Source organism: Hyla sarda, unplaced genomic scaffold (genome assembly GCF_029499605.1).
Source record: "Hyla sarda isolate aHylSar1 unplaced genomic scaffold, aHylSar1.hap1 scaffold_2810, whole genome shotgun sequence".
In the NCBI taxonomy this organism is placed as follows: Eukaryota; Metazoa; Chordata; class Amphibia; order Anura; family Hylidae; genus Hyla; species Hyla sarda.
In genome coordinates, this window is record NW_026609515.1 from 1 (window position 1) to 23,003 (window position 23,003).

The 23,003-nt window shown below is 47.9% G+C and overlaps 7 non-coding genes across 7 annotated transcripts; all 7 read left to right on the forward strand.

Moving 5' to 3' along the window:
• The first annotated feature begins 173 nt into the window (after positions 1 to 173).
• On the forward strand, positions 174 to 364 carry LOC130326123 (U2 spliceosomal RNA). The gene has a single exon (XR_008870791.1). It is a non-coding gene; the product is annotated as a U2 spliceosomal RNA (small nuclear RNA).
• Positions 365 to 2,454: 2,090 nt separating this feature from the next.
• On the forward strand, positions 2,455 to 2,645 carry LOC130326128 (U2 spliceosomal RNA). Its single transcript, XR_008870796.1, has one exon. It is a non-coding gene; the product is annotated as a U2 spliceosomal RNA (small nuclear RNA).
• Positions 2,646 to 4,732: 2,087 nt separating this feature from the next.
• Positions 4,733 to 4,923, forward strand: LOC130326129 (U2 spliceosomal RNA). Its single transcript, XR_008870797.1, has one exon. It is a non-coding gene; the product is annotated as a U2 spliceosomal RNA (small nuclear RNA).
• Positions 4,924 to 7,006: 2,083 nt separating this feature from the next.
• LOC130326131 (U2 spliceosomal RNA) lies at positions 7,007 to 7,197 on the forward strand. The gene has a single exon (XR_008870798.1). It is a non-coding gene; the product is annotated as a U2 spliceosomal RNA (small nuclear RNA).
• Positions 7,198 to 9,290: 2,093 nt separating this feature from the next.
• On the forward strand, positions 9,291 to 9,481 carry LOC130326132 (U2 spliceosomal RNA). The gene has a single exon (XR_008870799.1). It is a non-coding gene; the product is annotated as a U2 spliceosomal RNA (small nuclear RNA).
• Positions 9,482 to 11,565: 2,084 nt separating this feature from the next.
• On the forward strand, positions 11,566 to 11,756 carry LOC130326124 (U2 spliceosomal RNA). Its single transcript, XR_008870792.1, has one exon. It is a non-coding gene; the product is annotated as a U2 spliceosomal RNA (small nuclear RNA).
• Positions 11,757 to 19,479: 7,723 nt separating this feature from the next.
• Positions 19,480 to 19,670, forward strand: LOC130326125 (U2 spliceosomal RNA). Its single transcript, XR_008870794.1, has one exon. It is a non-coding gene; the product is annotated as a U2 spliceosomal RNA (small nuclear RNA).
• The last annotated feature ends 3,333 nt before the right edge of the window (positions 19,671 to 23,003 follow it).

Genomic DNA, 23,003 nt, shown 5'->3' on the forward strand with positions numbered 1-23,003 from the left:
CCTGTCTTGCTGCTTAGCAATAATGGTATGGGTTTAGGTTCTGCTGTGTGTACTGGTGGTTGACTGCCCCCCAGCCCAGAGTGTGCATGGAAAATTGTCTGGCAGCCTCCCTGACAGCAAGCAGTGATAGTGCCCATGAAGGGCACCTTGTTGGGCCCGCCCCTTTCACGGTCATCGCTTCTCGGCCTTTTGGCTAAGATCAAGTGTAGTATCTGTTCTTATCAGTTTAATATCTGATACGTCCCCTATCTGGGGACCATATATTAAATGGATTTTTGGGAACGGGGGCCGATTTCGAAGCTTGCTTCCGTCGCCCTATGCATTGACCCGATATGGCAGTATCTTCGGGTACAGTGCACCACCCCCTTACAGGGTTAAAAAGAAAGATTCCTACTTTCATTGCTACCTGCTTGCTGGCTAGCCAGCTAGCCAGCCCTGTGGGCCTTGCTGCTGCTGCAGCCAAAAAACAAAAGGTGGTGCTGCTGCTGCTTCTGCTGCTTCTGCTTCTGCTTGTGTCTGGCCGCTGTTGGAGCGTCCAGGCACAGGACTTCTGCTGCTGCTGACTAAATGGCCTCCTTAATTGGATCATTTGAGTAGCCAGCACACCTGTGCAGGTAGGGCATGACATGATAGGCAGCTGCCTTGATAGCGGGTGGGTGCTGAATGTTCCTAATTGACAAAATAAGATTAATGCTTATGAAGAAATATAAAATCTCATCCCTTCCCCAATATCGCGCCACACCCCTACCCCTTAATTCCCTGGTTGAACTTGATGGACATATGTCTTTTTTCGACCGTACTAACTATGTAACTATGTAACATAACATGGGGGGGGGGGGGGGTCTCCTGGCTGTTCACACAGGTGTGTCATTGCTGTACATTGACCATGCATTGCTTCTGTGGTATTGCAAAGGCAAAGACAAATGCTTCCAGCCATCCATTGCACTAATGGATTGGTCATCAGCTGGCTGTCTATGTCCCGCATCAATATAGACCAAAGTACAGAGGGTTAGGCTATGCTATTGTGCACCTACCTGATGCATCAGAAGGTGCGAGGCCCTTGCTAAATTCTGTGCACAGACTTTGAGATCTATACTTTAGACTGTATCTAAACCTGCTCCAACATGGACTGACATTCTGGCCTACTTTCAGCCGATGCGACTTGTCTGTCGCTGAACAGTCGCTTTTTATGTATTCAGCACCTATGTATAATGTTGTAAAAATGCTCTAGAAGCTAAAGTCGCAGAAATGTCACACATATTTGGCCTGCAACTTTCTGTGCGACAAATTCAGACAGGAAAAATCAGTATAAATCCTTAGAAAATTATCCCCCAGTGTCTCCATCTGCTGGCGGTATTGAATAAGCATTGCTGCACTGATGGGGTATGCATTAGACGAAAAAAAAGAAGAAAAAGAAGAATAATACGCCCAGAAAAGAGGCGAAAAGGAGAAAAACTTAAAAAAACGTGAAAAAAAAGTAAGAGGAAGAGAAGGGAAAAAAAGGTGGAAATGGGTTTAAAAGTGATTTCGGCGGAGAAATATATATATATATATATATATATATATATATATATATATATACGCGCACACACACACATATATATAAACGTATTCTCCGTTGAGATATTGCAGCCGCTGCTGTGTCCAGGCCCAGGAGCCTTAGCACTGTGCTGTGATGTCACTCAATACCACTGACATCACTAGGTGTAAACAACATCTCTCCTTTGCTGTGTATGTGACTATGGAGCTGTTTGGTGATGTCGTCTATTATGGCCTTCATAGAAGCAACAGGAGATTGTTGCATCCATCTAGAACCCTCAGAACTACAGTGCTATGATGTCACTCACTTCCACAGGCCTTGCAGAGTGTAAACAACAACAACCCAGCTTTGTTGTGTATGTAACCATAGGGATTTGTGATGTCACCTAGAACCTTCACAGCAGCGACAGCTTTATGAGGAGCATCAGCACTGCTCTGCCTGAGCAGAACCATCACCGCCATAGGTTGTCAAATAACCCGGGTTTAACCCACACAGGTAAGTCCAATGGGGTGCAGGCATGTCCTCTATGCTTACAGCTTCCCGTGGGTGTTGGTTTGATACCGTTTGGGGACAGCCAAGGAGGCATCTGCAGGCAACAAAGGTAGGTGTGTGCTTGTGTGTGTGTTTCCTATGCAGATCCTAAGCCCAGTGTCACATGCAAGTAGGAGGAGTAAGAAGGGTTCCTGGCAAATCCGGGTTATGGATTGCATTTAAAAAGGCCCCGTGGGAGTGCAATGGGCCCCTGTCTTGCTGCTTAGCAATAATGGTATGGGTTTAGGTTCTGCTGTGTGTACTGGTGGTTGACTGCCCCCCAGCCCAGAGTGTGCATGGAAAATTGTCTGGCAGCCTCCCTGACAGCAAGCAGTGATAGTGCCCATGAAGGGCACCTTGTTGGGCCCGCCCCTTTCACGGTTATCGCTTCTCGGCCTTTTGGCTAAGATCAAGTGTAGTATCTGTTCTTATCAGTTTAATATCTGATACGTCCCCTATCTGGGGACCATATATTAAATGGATTTTTGAGAACGGGGGCCGATTTCGAAGCTTGCTTCCGTCGCCCTATGCATTGACCCGATATGGCAGTATCTTCGGGTACAGTGCACCACCCCCTTACAGGGTTAAAAAGAAAGATTCCTACTTTCATTGCTACCTGCTTGCTGGCTAGCCAGCTAGCCAGCCCTGTGGGCCTTGCTGCTGCTGCAGCCAAAAAACAAAAGGTGGTGCTGCTGCTGCTTCTGCTGCTTCTGCTTCTGCTTGTGTCTGGCCGCTGTTGGAGCGTCCAGGCACAGGACTTCTGCTGCTGCTGACTAAATGGCCTCCTTAATTGGATCATTTGAGTAGCCAGCACACCTGTGCAGGTAGGGCATGACATGATAGGCAGCTGCCTTGATAGCGGGTGGGTGCTGAATGTTCCTAATTGACAAAATAAGATTAATGCTTATGAAGAAATATAAAATCTCATCCCTTCCCCAATATCGCGCCACACCCCTACCCCTTAATTCCCTGGTTGAACTTGATGGACATATGTCTTTTTTCGACCGTACTAACTATGTAACTATGTAACATAACATGGGGGGGGTCTCCTGGCTGTTCACACAGGTGTGTCATTGCTGTACATTGACCATGCATTGCTTCTGTGGTATTGCAAAGGCAAAGACAAATGCTTCCAGCCATCCATTGCACTAATGGATTGGTCATCAGCTGGCTGTCTATGTCCCGCATCAATATAGACCAAAGTACAGAGGGTTAGGCTATGCTATTGTGCACCTACCTGATGCATCAGAAGGTGCGAGGCCCTTGCTAAATTCTGTGCACAGACTTTGAGATCTATACTTTAGACTGTATCTAAACCTGCTCCAACATGGACTGACATTCTGGCCTACTTTCAGCCGATGCGACTTGTCTGTCGCTGAACAGTCGCTTTTTATGTATTCAGCACCTATGTATAATGTTGTAAAAATGCTCTAGAAGCTAAAGTCGCAGAAATGTCACACATATTTGGCCTGCAACTTTCTGTGCGACAAATTCAGACAGGAAAAATCAGTATAAATCCTTAGAAAATTATCCCCCAGTGTCTCCATCTGCTGGCGGTATTGAATAAGCATTGCTGCACTGATGGGGTATGCATTAGACGAAAAAAAAGAAGAAAAAGAAGAATAATACGCCCAGAAAAGAGGCGAAAAGGAGAAAAACGTAAAAAAACGTGAAAAAAAAGTAAGAGGAAGAGAAGGGAAAAAAAGGTGGAAATGGGTTTAAAAGTGATTTCGGCGGAGAAATATATATATATATATATATATATATATATATATATATATATATATACGCGCACACACACACATATATATAAACGTATTCTCCGTTGAGATATTGCAGCCGCTGCTGTGTCCAGGCCCAGGAGCCTTAGCACTGTGCTGTGATGTCACTCAATACCACTGACATCACTAGGTGTAAACAACATCTCTCCTTTGCTGTGTATGTGACTATGGAGCTGTTTGGTGATGTCGTCTATTATGGCCTTCATAGAAGCAACAGGAGATTGTTGCATCCATCTAGAACCCTCAGAACTACAGTGCTATGATGTCACTCACTTCCACAGGCCTTGCAGAGTGTAAACAACAACAACCCAGCTTTGTTGTGTATGTAACCATAGGGATTTGTGATGTCACCTAGAACCTTCACAGCAGCGACAGCTTTATGAGGAGCATCAGCACTGCTCTGCCTGAGCAGAACCATCACCGCCATAGGTTGTCAAATAACCCGGGTTTAACCCACACAGGTAAGTCCAATGGGGTGCAGGCATGTCCTCTATGCTTACAGCTTCCCGTGGGTGTTGGTTTGATACCGTTTGGGGACAGCCAAGGAGGCATCTGCAGGCAACAAAGGTAGGTGTGTGCTTGTGTGTGTGTTTCCTATGCAGATCCTAAGCCCAGTGTCACATGCAAGTAGGAGGAGTAAGAAGGGTTCCTGGCAAATCCGGGTTATGGATTGCATTTAAAAAGGCCCCGTGGGAGTGCAATGGGCCCCTGTCTTGCTGCTTAGCAATAATGGTATGGGTTTAGGTTCTGCTGTGTGTACTGGTGGTTGACTGCCCCCCAGCCCAGAGTGTGCATGGAAAATTGTCTGGCAGCCTCCCTGACAGCAAGCAGTGATAGTGCCCATGAAGGGCACCTTGTTGGGCCCGCCCCTTTCACGGTTATCGCTTCTCGGCCTTTTGGCTAAGATCAAGTGTAGTATCTGTTCTTATCAGTTTAATATCTGATACGTCCCCTATCTGGGGACCATATATTAAATGGATTTTTGAGAACGGGGGCCGATTTCGAAGCTTGCTTCCGTCGCCCTATGCATTGACCCGATATGGCAGTATCTTCGGGTACAGTGCACCACCCCCTTACAGGGTTAAAAAGAAAGATTCCTACTTTCATTGCTACCTGCTTGCTGGCTAGCCAGCTAGCCAGCCCTGTGGGCCTTGCTGCTGCTGCAGCCAAAAAACAAAAGGTGGTGCTGCTGCTGCTTCTGCTGCTTCTGCTTCTGCTTGTGTCTGGCCGCTGTTGGAGCGTCCAGGCACAGGACTTCTGCTGCTGCTGACTAAATGGCCTCCTTAATTGGATCATTTGAGTAGCCAGCACACCTGTGCAGGTAGGGCATGACATGATAGGCAGCTGCCTTGATAGCGGGTGGGTGCTGAATGTTCCTAATTGACAAAATAAGATTAATGCTTATGAAGAAATATAAAATCTCATCCCTTCCCCAATATCGCGCCACACCCCTACCCCTTAATTCCCTGGTTGAACTTGATGGACATATGTCTTTTTTCGACCGTACTAACTATGTAACTATGTAACATAACATGGGGGGGGTCTCCTGGCTGTTCACACAGGTGTGTCATTGCTGTACATTGACCATGCATTGCTTCTGTGGTATTGCAAAGGCAAAGACAAATGCTTCCAGCCATCCATTGCACTAATGGATTGGTCATCAGCTGGCTGTCTATGTCCCGCATCAATATAGACCAAAGTACAGAGGGTTAGGCTATGCTATTGTGCACCTACCTGATGCATCAGAAGGTGCGAGGCCCTTGCTAAATTCTGTGCACAGACTTTGAGATCTATACTTTAGACTGTATCTAAACCTGCTCCAACATGGACTGACATTCTGGCCTACTTTCAGCCGATGCGACTTGTCTGTCGCTGAACAGTCGCTTTTTATGTATTCAGCACCTATGTATAATGTTGTAAAAATGCTCTAGAAGCTAAAGTCGCAGAAATGTCACACATATTTGGCCTGCAACTTTCTGTGCGACAAATTCAGACAGGAAAAATCAGTATAAATCCTTAGAAAATTATCCCCCAGTGTCTCCATCTGCTGGCGGTATTGAATAAGCATTGCTGCACTGATGGGGTATGCATTAGACGAAAAAAAAGAAGAAAAAGAAGAATAATACGCCCAGAAAAGAGGCGAAAAGGAGAAAAACGTAAAAAAACGTGAAAAAAAAGTAAGAGGAAGAGAAGGGAAAAAAAGGTGGAAATGGGTTTAAAAGTGATTTCGGCGGAGAAATATATATATATATATATATATATATATATATATATATATATATACGCACACACACACATATATATAAACGTATTCTCCGTTGAGATATTGCAGCCGCTGCTGTGTCCAGGCCCAGGAGCCTTAGCACTGTGCTGTGATGTCACTCAATACCACTGACATCACTAGGTGTAAACAACATCTCTCCTTTGCTGTGTATGTGACTATGGAGCTGTTTGGTGATGTCGTCTATTATGGCCTTCATAGAAGCAACAGGAGATTGTTGCATCCATCTAGAACCCTCAGAACTACAGTGCTATGATGTCACTCACTTCCACAGGCCTTGCAGAGTGTAAACAACAACAACCCAGCTTTGTTGTGTATGTAACCATAGGGATTTGTGATGTCACCTAGAACCTTCACAGCAGCGACAGCTTTATGAGGAGCATCAGCACTGCTCTGCCTGAGCAGAACCATCACCGCCATAGGTTGTCAAATAACCCGGGTTTAACCCACACAGGTAAGTCCAATGGGGTGCAGGCATGTCCTCTATGCTTACAGCTTCCCGTGGGTGTTGGTTTGATACCGTTTGGGGACAGCCAAGGAGGCATCTGCAGGCAACAAAGGTAGGTGTGTGCTTGTGTGTGTGTTTCCTATGCAGATCCTAAGCCCAGTGTCACATGCAAGTAGGAGGAGTAAGAAGGGTTCCTGGCAAATCCGGGTTATGGATTGCATTTAAAAAGGCCCCGTGGGAGTGCAATGGGCCCCTGTCTTGCTGCTTAGCAATAATGGTATGGGTTTAGGTTCTGCTGTGTGTACTGGTGGTTGACTGCCCCCCAGCCCAGAGTGTGCATGGAAAATTGTCTGGCAGCCTCCCTGACAGCAAGCAGTGATAGTGCCCATGAAGGGCACCTTGTTGGGCCCGCCCCTTTCACGGTTATCGCTTCTCGGCCTTTTGGCTAAGATCAAGTGTAGTATCTGTTCTTATCAGTTTAATATCTGATACGTCCCCTATCTGGGGACCATATATTAAATGGATTTTTGAGAACGGGGGCCGATTTCGAAGCTTGCTTCCGTCGCCCTATGCATTGACCCGATATGGCAGTATCTTCGGGTACAGTGCACCACCCCCTTACAGGGTTAAAAAGAAAGATTCCTACTTTCATTGCTACCTGCTTGCTGGCTAGCCAGCTAGCCAGCCCTGTGGGCCTTGCTGCTGCTGCAGCCAAAAAACAAAAGGTGGTGCTGCTGCTGCTTCTGCTGCTTCTGCTTCTGCTTGTGTCTGGCCGCTGTTGGAGCGTCCAGGCACAGGACTTCTGCTGCTGCTGACTAAATAGCCTCCTTAATTGGATCATTTGAGTAGCCAGCACACCTGTGCAGGTAGGGCATGACATGATAGGCAGCTGCCTTGATAGCGGGTGGATGCTGAATGTTCCTAATTGACAAAATAAGATTAATGCTTATGAAGAAATATAAAATCTCATCCCTTCCCCAATATCGCGCCACACCCCTACCCCTTAATTCCCTGGTTGAACTTGATGGACATATGTCTTTTTTCGACCGTACTAACTATGTAACTATGTAACATAACATGGGGGGGGGGGGTCTCCTGGCTGTTCACACAGGTGTGTCATTGCTGTACATTGACCATGCATTGCTTCTGTGGTATTGCAAAGGCAAAGACAAATGCTTCCAGCCATCCATTGCACTAATGGATTGGTCATCAGCTGGCTGTCTATGTCCCGCATCAATATAGACCAAAGTACAGAGGGTTAGGCTATGCTATTGTGCACCTACCTGATGCATCAGAAGGTGCGAGGCCCTTGCTAAATTCTGTGCACAGACTTTGAGATCTATACTTTAGACTGTATCTAAACCTGCTCCAACATGGACTGACATTCTGGCCTACTTTCAGCCGATGCGACTTGTCTGTCGCTGAACAGTCGCTTTTTATGTATTCAGCACCTATGTATAATGTTGTAAAAATGCTCTAGAAGCTAAAGTCGCAGAAATGTCACACATATTTGGCCTGCAACTTTCTGTGCGACAAATTCAGACAGGAAAAATCAGTATAAATCCTTAGAAAATTATCCCCCAGGGTCTCCATCTGCTGGCGGTATTGAATAAGCATTGCTGCACTGATGGGGTATGCATTAGACGAAAAAAAAGAAGAAAAAGAAGAATAATACGCCCAGAAAAGAGGCGAAAAGGAGAAAAACGTAAAAAAACGTGAAAAAAAAGTAAGAGGAAGAGAAGGGAAAAAAAGGTGGAAATGGGTTTAAAAGTGATTTCGGCGGAGAAATATATATATATATATATATATATATATATATATATATATATATATATACGCGCACACACACACATATATATAAACGTATTCTCCGTTGAGATATTGCAGCCGCTGCTGTGTCCAGGCCCAGGAGCCTTAGCACTGTGCTGTGATGTCACTCAATACCACTGACATCACTAGGTGTAAACAACATCTCTCCTTTGCTGTGTATGTGACTATGGAGCTGTTTGGTGATGTCGTCTATTATGGCCTTCATAGAAGCAACAGGAGATTGTTGCATCCATCTAGAACCCTCAGAACTACAGTGCTATGATGTCACTCACTTCCACAGGCCTTGCAGAGTGTAAACAACAACAACCCAGCTTTGTTGTGTATGTAACCATAGGGATTTGTGATGTCACCTAGAACCTTCACAGCAGCGACAGCTTTATGAGGAGCATCAGCACTGCTCTGCCTGAGCAGAACCATCACCGCCATAGGTTGTCAAATAACCCGGGTTTAACCCACACAGGTAAGTCCAATGGGGTGCAGGCATGTCCTCTATGCTTACAGCTTCCCATGGGTGTTGGTTTGATACCGTTTGGGGACAGCCAAGGAGGCATCTGCAGGCAACAAAGGTAGGTGTGTGCTTGTGTGTGTGTTTCCTATGCAGATCCTAAGCCCAGTGTCACATGCAAGTAGGAGGAGTAAGAAGGGTTCCTGGCAAATCCGGGTTATGGATTGCATTTAAAAAGGCCCCGTGGGAGTGCAATGGGCCCCTGTCTTGCTGCTTAGCAATAATGGTATGGGTTTAGGTTCTGCTGTGTGTACTGGTGGTTGACTGCCCCCCAGCCCAGAGTGTGCATGGAAAATTGTCTGGCAGCCTCCCTGACAGCAAGCAGTGATAGTGCCCATGAAGGGCACCTTGTTGGGCCCGCCCCTTTCACGGTTATCGCTTCTCGGCCTTTTGGCTAAGATCAAGTGTAGTATCTGTTCTTATCAGTTTAATATCTGATACGTCCCCTATCTGGGGACCATATATTAAATGGATTTTTGAGAACGGGGGCCGATTTCGAAGCTTGCTTCCGTCGCCCTATGCATTGACCCGATATGGCAGTATCTTCGGGTACAGTGCACCACCCCCTTACAGGGTTAAAAAGAAAGATTCCTACTTTCATTGCTACCTGCTTGCTGGCTAGCCAGCTAGCCAGCCCTGTGGGCCTTGCTGCTGCTGCAGCCAAAAAACAAAAGGTGGTGCTGCTGCTGCTTCTGCTGCTTCTGCTTCTGCTTGTGTCTGGCCGCTGTTGGAGCGTCCAGGCACAGGACTTCTGCTGCTGCTGACTAAATAGCCTCCTTAATTGGATCATTTGAGTAGCCAGCACACCTGTGCAGGTAGGGCATGACATGATAGGCAGCTGCCTTGATAGCGGGTGGGTGCTGAATGTTCCTAATTGACAAAATAAGATTAATGCTTATGAAGAAATATAAAATCTCATCCCTTCCCCAATATCGCGCCACACCCCTACCCCTTAATTCCCTGGTTGAACTTGATGGACATATGTCTTTTTTCGACCGTACTAACTATGTAACTATGTAACATAACATGGGGGGGGGGTCTCCTGGCTGTTCACACAGGTGTGTCATTGCTGTACATTGACCATGCATTGCTTCTGTGGTATTGCAAAGGCAAAGACAAATGCTTCCAGCCATCCATTGCACTAATGGATTGGTCATCAGCTGGCTGTCTATGTCCCGCATCAATATAGACCAAAGTACAGAGGGTTAGGCTATGCTATTGTGCACCTACCTGATGCATCAGAAGGTGCGAGGCCCTTGCTAAATTCTGTGCACAGACTTTGAGATCTATACTTTAGACTGTATCTAAACCTGCTCCAACATGGACTGACATTCTGGCCTACTTTCAGCCGATGCGACTTGTCTGTCGCTGAACAGTCGCTTTTTATGTATTCAGCACCTATGTATAATGTTGTAAAAATGCTCTAGAAGCTAAAGTCGCAGAAATGTCACACATATTTGGCCTGCAACTTTCTGTGCGACAAATTCAGACAGGAAAAATCAGTATAAATCCTTAGAAAATTATCCCCCAGGGTCTCCATCTGCTGGCGGTATTGAATAAGCATTGCTGCACTGATGGGGTATGCATTAGACGAAAAAAAAGAAGAAAAAGAAGAATAATACGCCCAGAAAAGAGGCGAAAAGGAGAAAAACGTAAAAAAACGTGAAAAAAAAGTAAGAGGAAGAGAAGGGAAAAAAAGGTGGAAATGGGTTTAAAAGTGATTTCGGCGGAGAATATATATATATATATATATATATATATATATATATATATATACGCGCACACTCACACATATATATAAACGTATTCTCCGTTGAGATATTGCAGCCGCTGCTGTGTCCAGGCCCAGGAGCCTTAGCACTGTGCTGTGATGTCACTCAATACCACTGACATCACTAGGTGTAAACAACATCTCTCCTTTGCTGTGTATGTGACTATGGAGCTGTTTGGTGATGTCGTCTATTATGGCCTTCATAGAAGCAACAGGAGATTGTTGCATCCATCTAGAACCCTCAGAACTACAGTGCTATGATGTCACTCACTTCCACAGGCCTTGCAGAGTGTAAACAACAACAACCCAGCTTTGTTGTGTATGTAACCATAGGGATTTGTGATGTCACCTAGAACCTTCACAGCAGCGACAGCTTTATGAGGAGCATCAGCACTGCTCTGCCTGAGCAGAACCATCACCGCCATAGGTTGTCAAATAACCCGGGTTTAACCCACACAGGTAAGTCCAATGGGGTGCAGGCATGTCCTCTATGCTTACAGCTTCCCGTGGGTGTTGGTTTGATACCGTTTGGGGACAGCCAAGGAGGCATCTGCAGGCAACAAAGGTAGGTGTGTGCTTGTGTGTGTGTTTCCTATGCAGATCCTAAGCCCAGTGTCACATGCAAGTAGGAGGAGTAAGAAGGGTTCCTGGCAAATCCGGGTTATGGATTGCATTTAAAAAGGCCCCGTGGGAGTGCAATGGGCCCCTGTCTTGCTGCTTAGCAATAATGGTATGGGTTTAGGTTCTGCTGTGTGTACTGGTGGTTGACTGCCCCCCAGCCCAGAGTGTGCATGGAAAATTGTCTGGCAGCCTCCCTGACAGCAAGCAGTGATAGTGCCCATGAAGGGCACCTTGTTGGGCCCGCCCCTTTCACGGTTATCGCTTCTCGGCCTTTTGGCTAAGATCAAGTGTAGTATCTGTTCTTATCAGTTTAATATCTGATACGTCCCCTATCTGGGGACCATATATTAAATGGATTTTTGAGAACGGGGGCCGATTTCGAAGCTTGCTTCCGTCGCCCTATGCATTGACCCGATATGGCAGTATCTTCGGGTACAGTGCACCACCCCCTTACAGGGTTAAAAAGAAAGATTCCTACTTTCATTGCTACCTGCTTGCTGGCTAGCCAGCTAGCCAGCCCTGTGGGCCTTGCTGCTGCTGCAGCCAAGAAACAAAAGGTGGTGCTGCTGCTGCTTCTGCTTCTGCTTGTGTCTGGCTGCTGTTGGAGCGTCCAGGCACAGGACTTCTGCTGCTGCTGACTAAATGGCCTCCTTAATTGGATCATTTGAGTAGCCAGCACACCTGTGCAGGTAGGGCATGACATGATAGGCAGCTGCCTTGATAGCGGGTGGGTGCTGAATGTTCCTAATTGACAAAATAAGATTAATGCTTATGAAGAAATATAAAATCTCATCCCTTCCCCAATATCGCGCCACACCCCTACCCCTTAATTCCCTGGTTGAACTTGATGGACATATGTCTTTTTTCGACCGTACTAACTATGTAACTATGTAACATAACATGGGGGGGGGGGGGGGTCTCCTGGCTGTTCACACAGGTGTGTCATTGCTGTACATTGACCATGCATTGCTTCTGTGGTATTGCAAAGGCAAAGACAAATGCTTCCAGCCATCCATTGCACTAATGGATTGGTCATCAGCTGGCTGTCTATGTCCCGCATCAATATAGACCAAAGTACAGAGGGTTAGGCTATGCTATTGTGCACCTACCTGATGCATCAGAAGGTGCGAGGCCCTTGCTAAATTCTGTGCACAGACTTTGAGATCTATACTTTAGACTGTATCTAAACCTGCTCCAACATGGACTGACATTCTGGCCTACTTTCAGCCGATGCGACTTGTCTGTCGCTGAACAGTCGCTTTTTATGTATTCAGCACCTATGTATAATGTTGTAAAAATGCTCTAGAAGCTAAAGTCGCAGAAATGTCACACATATTTGGCCTGCAACTTTCTGTGCGACAAATTCAGACAGGAAAAATCAGTATAAATCCTTAGAAAATTATCCCCCAGTGTCTCCATCTGCTGGCGGTATTGAATAAGCATTGCTGCACTGATGGGGTATGCATTAGACGAAAAAAAAGAAGAAAAAGAAGAATAATACGCCCAGAAAAGAGGCGAAAAGGAGAAAAACGTAAAAAAACGTGAAAAAAAAGTAAGAGGAAGAGAAGGGAAAAAAAGGTGGAAATGGGTTTAAAAGTGATTTCGGCGGAGAAATATATATATATATATATATATATATATATATATATATATATATACGCGCACACACACACTGTTACGCCGAGCGCTCCGGGTCCCCGCTCCTCCCCGGAGCGCTCGCTACACTCTTCTCACTGCAGCGCTCCGGTCAGTTCCACTGACCCGGGGCGCTGCGATACCGCCTCCAGCCGGGATGCGATTCGCGATGCGGGTAGCGCCCGCTCGCGATGCGCACCCCGGCTCCCGTACCTGACTCGCTCTCCGTCTGTCCTGTCCCGGCGCGCGCGGCCCCGCTCCCTAGGGCGCGCGCGCGCCGGGTCTTTGCGATTTAAAGGGCCACTGCGCCGCTGATTGGCGCAGTGGTTCCAATTAGTGTTATCACCTGTGCACTTCCCTATATCATCTCACTTCCCCTTCACTCCCTCGCCGGATCTTGTTGCCATCGTGCCAGTGAAAGCGTTTCCTAGTGTGTTCCTAGCCTGTGTTCCAGACCTCCTGCCGTTGCCCCTGACTACGATCCTTGCTGCCTGCCCCGACCTTCTGCTACGTCCGACCTTGCTTCTGTCTACTCCCTTGTACCGCGCCTATCTTCAGCAGCCAGAGAGGTAGAGCCGTTGCTAGTGGATACGACCTGGTCACTACCGCCGCAGCAAGACCATCCCGCTTTGCGGCGGGCTCTGGTGAAAACCAGTAGTGACTTAGAACCGATCCACTAGCACGGTCCACGCCAATCCCTCTCTGGCACAGAGGATCCACTACCTGCCAGCCGGCATCGTGACTGTAGATCCGGCCATGGATCCCGCTGAAGTTCCTCTGCCAGTTGTCGCTGACCTCACCACGGTGGTCGCCCAGCAGTCACAACAGATAGCGCAACAAGGCCAACAGCTGTCTCAACTGACTGTTATGCTACAACAGTTACTACCACAGCTCCAGCAATCATCTCCTCCGCCAGCTCCTGCACCTCCTCCGCAGCGAGTGGCCACTTCTGGACTACGACTATCCTTGCCGGATAAATTTGATGGGGACTCTAAGTTTTGCCGTGGCTTTCTTTCCCAATGTTCATTGCACTTGGAGATGATGTCGGACCAGTTCCCCACTGAAAGGTCTAAGGTGGCTTTCGTAGTCAGCCTTCTGTCTGGAAAAGCCCTGTCTTGGGCCACACCGCTCTGGGACCGCAATGACCCCGTCACTGCCTCTGTACACTCCTTCTTCTCGGAAATTCGAAGTGTCTTTGAGGAACCTGCCCGAGCCTCTTCTGCTGAGACTGCCCTGTTGAACCTGGTCCAGGGTAATTCTTCCGTTGGCGAGTATGCCGTACAATTCCGTACTCTTGCTTCAGAATTATCCTGGAATAATGAGGCACTCTGCGCGACCTTTAAAAAAGGCCTATCCAGCAACATTAAAGATGTTCTGGCCGCACGAGAAATCCCTGCTAATCTACATGAACTCATTCACCTAGCCACTCGCATTGACATGCGTTTTTCCGAAAGGCGTCAGGAGCTCCGCCAGGATATGGACTCTGTTCGCACGAGGCGTTTCTTCTCCCCGGCTCCTCTCTCCTCTGGTCCCCTGCAATCTGTTCCTGTGCCTCCCGCCGTGGAGGCTATGCAGGTCGACCGGTCTCGCCTGACACCTCAAGAGAGGACACGACGCCGCATGGAGAATCTCTGCCTGTACTGTGCTAGTACCGAACACTTCCTGAAGGATTGTCCTATCCGTCCTCCCCGCCTGGAAAGACGTACGCTGACTCCGCACAAAGGTGAGACAGTCCTTGATGTCTACTCTGCTTCTCCACGTCTTACTGTGCCTGTGCGGATGTCTGCCTCTGCCTTCTCCTTCTCTGCTGTGGCCTTCTTGGACTCCGGATCTGCAGGAAATTTTATTTTGGCCTCTCTCGTCAACAAGTTCAACATCCCGGTGACCAGTCTCGCCAGACCCCTCTACATCAATTGTGTAAACAATGAAAGATTGGACTGTACCATACGTTTCCGCACGGAGCCCCTTCTAATGTGCATCGGATCTCATCACGAGAGGATTGAACTTTTGGTCCTCCCCAATTGCACTTCTGAAATTCTCCTTGGACTTCCCTGGCTTCAACTCCATTCCCCAACCCTGGATTGGTCCACTGGGGAGATCAGGAGTTGGGGGCCCTCTTGTTCCAAGGACTGCCTAAAACCGGTTCCCAGTAACCCTTGCCGTGACTCTGTGGTTCCTCCTGTAACCGGTCTCCCTAAGGCCTATATGGACTTTGCGGACGTTTTTTGCAAAAAACAAGCTGAGACTCTACCTCCTCACAGGCCTTATGATTGTCCTATTGACCTCCTCCCGGGCACTACTCCACCCCGGGGCAGAATCTATCCTCTGTCCGTCCCAGAGACTCTTGCCATGTCTGAATACGTCCAGGAAAATTTAAAAAAGGGCTTTATCCGTAAATCCTCCTCTCCTGCCGGAGCCGGATTTTTCTTTGTGTCCAAAAAAGATGGCTCTCTACGTCCTTGCATTGACTACCGCGGTCTTAATAAAATCACGGTTAAGAACCGCTACCCCCTACCCCTCATCTCTGAACTCTTTGATCGCCTCCAAGGTGCCCACATTTTTACCAAACTGGACTTAAGAGGTGCTTATAATCTCATCCGCATCAGAGAGGGGGATGAATGGAAAACGGCATTTAACACCAGAGATGGACACTTTGAGTATCTGGTCATGCCCTTTGGCCTGTGCAACGCCCCTGCCGTCTTCCAAGACTTTGTTAATGAAATTTTTCGTGATCTCCTATACTCCTGTGTTGTTGTATATCTGGACGATATCCTGATTTTTTCTGCCAATCTAGAAGAACACCGCCAGCATGTCCGTATGGTTCTTCAGAGACTTCGTGACAATCAACTCTATGCCAAAATAGAGAAATGTCTGTTTGAATGCCAATCTCTTCCTTTCCTAGGATACTTGGTCTCTGCCCAGGGACTACAAATGGATCCAGACAAACTCTCTGCCGTCTTAGATTGGCCACGCCCCTCCGGACTCCGTGCCATCCAACGTTTTTTGGGGTTCGCCAATTATTACAGGCAATTTATTCCACATTTTTCTACCGTTGTGGCTCCTATTGTGGCTTTAACCAAAAAAAATGCCGATCCCAAGTCTTGGCCTCCTCAAGCGGAAGACGCCTTTAAATGGCTCAAGTCTGCCTTTTCTTCGGCTCCCGTGCTCTCCAGACCTGACCCATCTAAACCCTTTCTATTGGAGGTTGATGCCTCCTCAGTGGGAGCTGGAGCTGTCCTTCTACAAAAAAACTCTTCCGGGCATGCTGTTACTTGTGGTTTTTTTTCTAGGACCTTCTCTCCGGCGGAGAGGAACTACTCCATCGGGGATCGAGAGCTTCTAGCCATTAAATTAGCACTTGAGGAATGGAGGCATCTGCTGGAGGGATCAAGATTTCCAGTTATTATTTACACCGATCACAAGAACCTCTCCTACCTCCAGTCTGCCCAACGGCTGAATCCTCGTCAGGCCAGGTGGTCTCTGTTCTTTGCCCGATTTAATTTTGAAATTCACTTTCGGCCTGCCGATAAGAACATTAGGGCCGATGCTCTCTCTCGTTCCTCAGATGCTTCTGAAGTTGAACTCTCTCCTCAACACATCATTCCTCCTGACTGCCTGATTTCCACTTCTCCAGCCTCCATCAGGCAAACTCCTCCAGGAAAGACCTTTGTTTCTCCACGCCAACGCCTCGGAATCCTCAAATGGGGTCACTCCTCCCATCTCGCAGGTCATGCGGGCATCAAGAAATCTGTGCAACTCATCTCTCGCTTCTATTGGTGGCCGACTCTAGAGACTGATGTGGTGGACTTTGTGCGAGCCTGCACTATCTGTGCCCGGGATAAGACTCCTCGCCAGAAGCCCGCTGGTTTTCTTCATCCTCTGCCTGTCCCCGAACAGCCTTGGTCTCTGATTGGTATGGATTTTATTACTGACTTACCCCCATCCCATGGCAACACTGTTATTTGGGTGGTCGTTGATCGATTCTCCAAAATGGCACATTTCATCCCTCTTCCTGGTCTTCCTTCAGCGCCTCAGTTGGCTAAACAATTTTTTGTACACATTTTTCGTCTTCACGGGTTGCCTACGCAGATCGTCTCGGATAGAGGCGTCCAATTCGTGTCTAAATTCTGGAGGGCTCTCTGTAAACAACTCAAGATTAAATAAAATTTTTCTTCTGCATATCATCCTCAATCCAATGGACAAGTAGAAAGAATTAACCAGGTCTTGGGTGATTATTTACGACATTTTGTTTCCTCCCGCCAGGATGACTGGGCAGATCTTCTACCTTGGGCCGAATTCTCGTATAATTTCAGAGTCTCTGAATCTTCCTCCAAATCCCCATTTTTCGTGGTGTACGGCCGTCACCCTCTTCCTCCCCTCCCTACCCCCTTGCCCTCTGGTCTGCCCGCTGTGGATGAAATTTCTCGTGATCTTTCCATCATATGGAGAGAGACCCAAAATTCTCTCTTACAGGCTTCTTCACGCATGAAGAAATTTGCGGATAAGAAAAGAAGAGCTCCTCCCATTTTTTCCCCTGGAGACAAGGTATGGCTCTCCGCTAAATATGTCCGCTTCCGTGTCCCTAGCTATAAGTTGGGACCACGCTATCTTGGTCCTTTCAAAATTTTGCGCCAGATTAATCCTGTCTCTTACAAACTTCTTCTTCCTCCTTCTCTTCGTATTCCTAATGCCTTTCACGTTTCTCTTCTTAAACCACTTATCATTAACCGTTTCTCTCCCAAATCTGTTCCTCCCACTCCTGTCTCCGGCTCCTCGGACATCTTCTCCGTCAAAGAGATTTTAGCATCTAAAAAGGTCAGAGGGAAAACCTTCTTTTTAGTGGATTGGGAGGGTTGTGGTCCCGAAGAGAGGTCCTGGGAACCTGAGGACAATATCCTGGACAAAAGTCTGGTCCTCAGGTTCTCAGGCCCCAAGAAGAGGGGGAGACCCAAGGGGGGGGGGGTACTGTTACGCCGAGCACTCCGGGTCCCCGCTCCTCCCCGGAGCGCTCGCTACACTCTTCTCACTGCAGCGCTCCGGTCAGTTCCACTGACCCGGGGCGCTGCGATACCGCCTCCAGCCGGGATGCGATTCGCGATGCGGGTAGCGCCCGCTCGCGATGCGCACCCCGGCTCCCGTACCTGACTCGCTCTCCGTCTGTCCTGTCCCGGCGCGCGCGGCCCCGCTCCCTAGGGCGCGCGTGCGCCGGGTCTTTGCGATTTAAAGGGCCACTGCGCCGCTGATTGGCGCAGTGGTTCCAATTAGTGTTATCACCTGTGCACTTCCCTATATCATCTCACTTCCCCTTCACTCCCTCGCCGGATCTTGTTGCCATCGTGCCAGTGAAAGCGTTTCCTAGTGTGTTCCTAGCCTGTGTTCCAGACCTCCTGCCGTTGCCCCTGACTACGATCCTTGCTGCCTGCCCCGACCTTCTGCTACGTCCGACCTTGCTTCTGTCTACTCCCTTGTACCGCGCCTATCTTCAGCAGCCAGAGAGGTAGAGCCGTTGCTAGTGGATACGACCTGGTCACTACCGCCGCAGCAAGACCATCCCGCTTTGCGGCGGGCTCTGGTGAAAACCAGTAGTGACTTAGAACCGATCCACTAGCACGGTCCACGCCAATCCCTCTCTGGCACAGAGGATCCACTACCTGCCAGACGGCATCGTGACACACACATATATATAAACGTATTCTCCGTTGAGATATTGCAGCCGCTGCTGTGTCCAGGCCCAGGAGCCTTAGCACTGTGCTGTGATGTCACTCAATACCACTGACATCACTAGGTGTAAACAACATCTCTCCTTTGCTGTGTATGTGACTATGGAGCTGTTTGGTGATGTCGTCTATTATGGCCTTCATAGAAGCAACAGGAGATTGTTGCATCCATCTAGAACCCTCAGAACTACAGTGCTATGATGTCACTCACTTCCACAGGCCTTGCAGAGTGTAAACAACAACAACCCAGCTTTGTTGTGTATGTAACCATAGGGATTTGTGATGTCACCTAGAACCTTCACAGCAGCGACAGCTTTATGAGGAGCATCAGCACTGCTCTGCCTGAGCAGAACCATCACCGCCATAGGTTGTCAAATAACCCGGGTATACCCCCACACAGGTAAGTCCAATGGGGTGCAGGCATGTCCTCTATGCTTACAGCTTCCCGTGGGTGTTGGTTTGATACCGTTTGGGGACAGCCAAGGAGGCATCTGCAGGCAACAAAGGTAGGTGTGTGCTTGTGTGTGTGTTTCCTATGCAGATCCTAAGCCCAGTGTCACATGCAAGTAGGAGGAGTAAGAAGGGTTCCTGGCAAATCCGGGTTATGGATTGCATTTAAAAAGGCCCCGTGGGAGTGCAATGGGCCCCTGTCTTGCTGCTTAGCAATAATGGTATGGGTTTAGGTTCTGCTGTGTGTACTGGTGGTTGACTGCCCCCCAGCCCAGAGTGTGCATGGAAAATTGTCTGGCAGCCTCCCTGACAGCAAGCAGTGATAGTGCCCATGAAGGGCACCTTGTTGGGCCCGCCCCTTTCACGGTTATCGCTTCTCGGCCTTTTGGCTAAGATCAAGTGTAGTATCTGTTCTTATCAGTTTAATATCTGATACGTCCCCTATCTGGGGACCATATATTAAATGGATTTTTGAGAACGGGGGCCGATTTCGAAGCTTGCTTCCGTCGCCCTATGCATTGACCCGATATGGCAGTATCTTCGGGTACAGTGCACCACCCCCTTACAGGGTTAAAAAGAAAGATTCCTACTTTCATTGCTACCTGCTTGCTGGCTAGCCAGCTAGCCAGCCCTGTGGGCCTTGCTGCTGCTGCAGCCAAAAAACAAAAGGTGGTGCTGCTGCTGCTTCTGCTGCTTCTGCTTCTGCTTGTGTCTGGCCGCTGTTGGAGCGTCCAGGCACAGGACTTCTGCTGCTGCTGACTAAATGGCCTCCTTAATTGGATCATTTGAGTAGCCAGCACACCTGTGCAGGTAGGGCATGACATGATAGGCAGCTGCCTTGATAGCGGGTGGGTGCTGAATGTTCCTAATTGACAAAATAAGATTAATGCTTATGAAGAAATATAAAATCTCATCCCTTCCCCAATATCGCGCCACACCCCTACCCCTTAATTCCCTGGTTGAACTTGATGGACATATGTCTTTTTTCGACCGTACTAACTATGTAACTATGTAACATAACATGGGGGGGGGGGGGGGTCTCCTGGCTGTTCACACAGGTGTGTCATTGCTGTACATTGACCATGCATTGCTTCTGTGGTATTGCAAAGGCAAAGACAAATGCTTCCAGCCATCCATTGCACTAATGGATTGGTCATCAGCTGGCTGTCTATGTCCCGCATCAATATAGACCAAAGTACAGAGGGTTAGGCTATGCTATTGTGCACCTACCTGATGCATCAGAAGGTGCGAGGCCCTTGCTAAATTCTGTGCACAGACTTTGAGATCTATACTTTAGACTGTATCTAAACCTGCTCCAACATGGACTGACATTCTGGCCTACTTTCAGCCGATGCGACTTGTCTGTCGCTGAACAGTCGCTTTTTATGTATTCAGCACCTATGTATAATGTTGTAAAAATGCTCTAGAAGCTAAAGTCGCAGAAATGTCACACATATTTGGCCTGCAACTTTCTGTGTGACAAATTCAGACAGGAAAAATCAGTATAAATCCTTAGAAAATTATCCCCCAGTGTCTCCATCTGCTGGCGGTATTGAATAAGCATTGCTGCACTGATGGGGTATGCATTAGACGAAAAAAAAGAAGAAAAAGAAGAATAATACGCCCAGAAAAGAGGCGAAAAGGAGAAAAACGTAAAAAAACGTGAAAAAAAAGTAAGAGGAAGAGAAGGGAAAAAAAGGTGGAAATGGGTTTAAAAGTGATTTCGGCGGAGAAATATATATATATATATATATATATATATATATATATATACGCGCACACACACACATATATATAAACGTATTCTCCGTTGAGATATTGCAGCCGCTGCTGTGTCCAGGCCCAGGAGCCTTAGCACTGTGCTGTGATGTCACTCAATACCACTGACATCACTAGGTGTAAACAACATCTCTCCTTTGCTGTGTATGTGACTATGGAGCTGTTTGGTGATGTCGTCTATTATGGCCTTCATAGAAGCAACAGGAGATTGTTGCATCCATCTAGAACCCTCAGAACTACAGTGCTATGATGTCACTCACTTCCACAGGCCTTGCAGAGTGTAAACAACAACAACCCAGCTTTGTTGTGTATGTAACCATAGGGATTTGTGATGTCACCTAGAACCTTCACAGCAGCGACAGCTTTATGAGGAGCATCAGCACTGCTCTGCCTGAGCAGAACCATCACCGCCATAGGTTGTCAAATAACCCGGGTTTAACCCACACAGGTAAGTCCAATGGGGTGCAGGCATGTCCTCTATGCTTACAGCTTCCCGTGGGTGTTGGTTTGATACCGTTTGGGGACAGCCAAGGAGGCATCTGCAGGCAACAAAGGTAGGTGTGTGCTTGTGTGTGTGTTTCCTATGCAGATCCTAAGCCCAGTGTCACATGCAAGTAGGAGGAGTAAGAAGGGTTCCTGGCAAATCCGGGTTATGGATTGCATTTAAAAAGGCCCCGTGGGAGTGCAATGGGCCCCTGTCTTGCTGCTTAGCAATAATGGTATGGGTTTAGGTTCTGCTGTGTGTACTGGTGGTTGACTGCCCCCCAGCCCAGAGTGTGCATGGAAAATTGTCTGGCAGCCTCCCTGACAGCAAGCAGTGATAGTGCCCATGAAGGGCACCTTGTTGGGCCCGCCCCTTTCACGGTTATCGCTTCTCGGCCTTTTGGCTAGATCAAGTGTCTGGTCAGGAGGATCCTGGGAGTTTGTCCTACCTTTTCCAAGGGGGGCTGCTACGAGGAACCGAAAAGGCGATCGACAAGATGGGTGTTCGCATCCGTTACCTTACATCCGGTGAAACGCGGATTCGTTTTTCCTTTCGCTTTGATGTTGATGAAGACAAGCAAGAACTCGTCCAACTTTCTTATTTTGTGAAAGAAACTCTCTACAAGCTTCTTGGGGTGAAGAAAGAGAACATCGTCTGTCTCAGAGATCCTCGGAAGGGCAGCTTCATCCTAACTCTGGACTCTGCTTATGCATGCCAGAATCTTTTTGAGAAGCTGAAAAGCAATCAAGACCTTGCTGAGCTTGATGGGATCACGGTCACAGTGTTGTATACTGGAGGCGATATTCCTCTAGTTGTGTGTATGCACAATCCCTTTGTGACTGTGTCCCATATTGAGCTCTTTTTGGGGAAATACTGCAGTTCTGTTAAGTATTCCCATAAGGTGATGAATTCAGAAGACCTATGGACGGGGAAACATAAGTTTTTTGTGAAAATGAAGGAGGATGCTACTGGCATTGGAGGGTTGTGTCATCCACCCTCCAACTTTTCTATCGGTCGGGATAAGGGCTATTTGTTTTATCCCGAGATGCCTACTTTTTGTAGGAAATGTAAGAAATTCGGACATACTATGGAAGTTTGCACGGACACTACAGTTCGCTGTGGTCGGTGCAATCAAGAAGGCCATGTTTCTAAGGACTGTGCTAAAATCGTCTGCAACATTTGTGGTGAAGAAGGCCATGCCTTTAAAGATTGCAGTCTCCGTTCCAGTGTAGCTAGATCGTGGGCTGACCGTGTAGCGGGGAGAGTGGGTGTAGTGCAAGCTGAAGTACCACCTGCGAAAGCACCCCAGCGGTCTGAGGCGCCTTCAGAAAAGCCGGCTGTAACTTCTCATGTCGTGGCGGAGCTTATGGACCTTTCTGCTGTGCCTGAGACAGAGGGGAGACCTTCTGTGGAGGGTTCTGGTGGTGGAGGGTCACTAGTGAGCAGTGAAGCCATGGAGGTTGGCGTGAAGGAGATCAAGCGGAAGAAGGAACTTGGAGATGAGCCACAACTTGGCATTAAACGGCCTGTCAAAAAAAGCTCAGACGAATGTGAGGACAGTCAACATGCATGGAGGCCTTCTATAAGATCAGCGTCCGATCCAAAAAATATCAAAGAGTTCGAAAGCCCG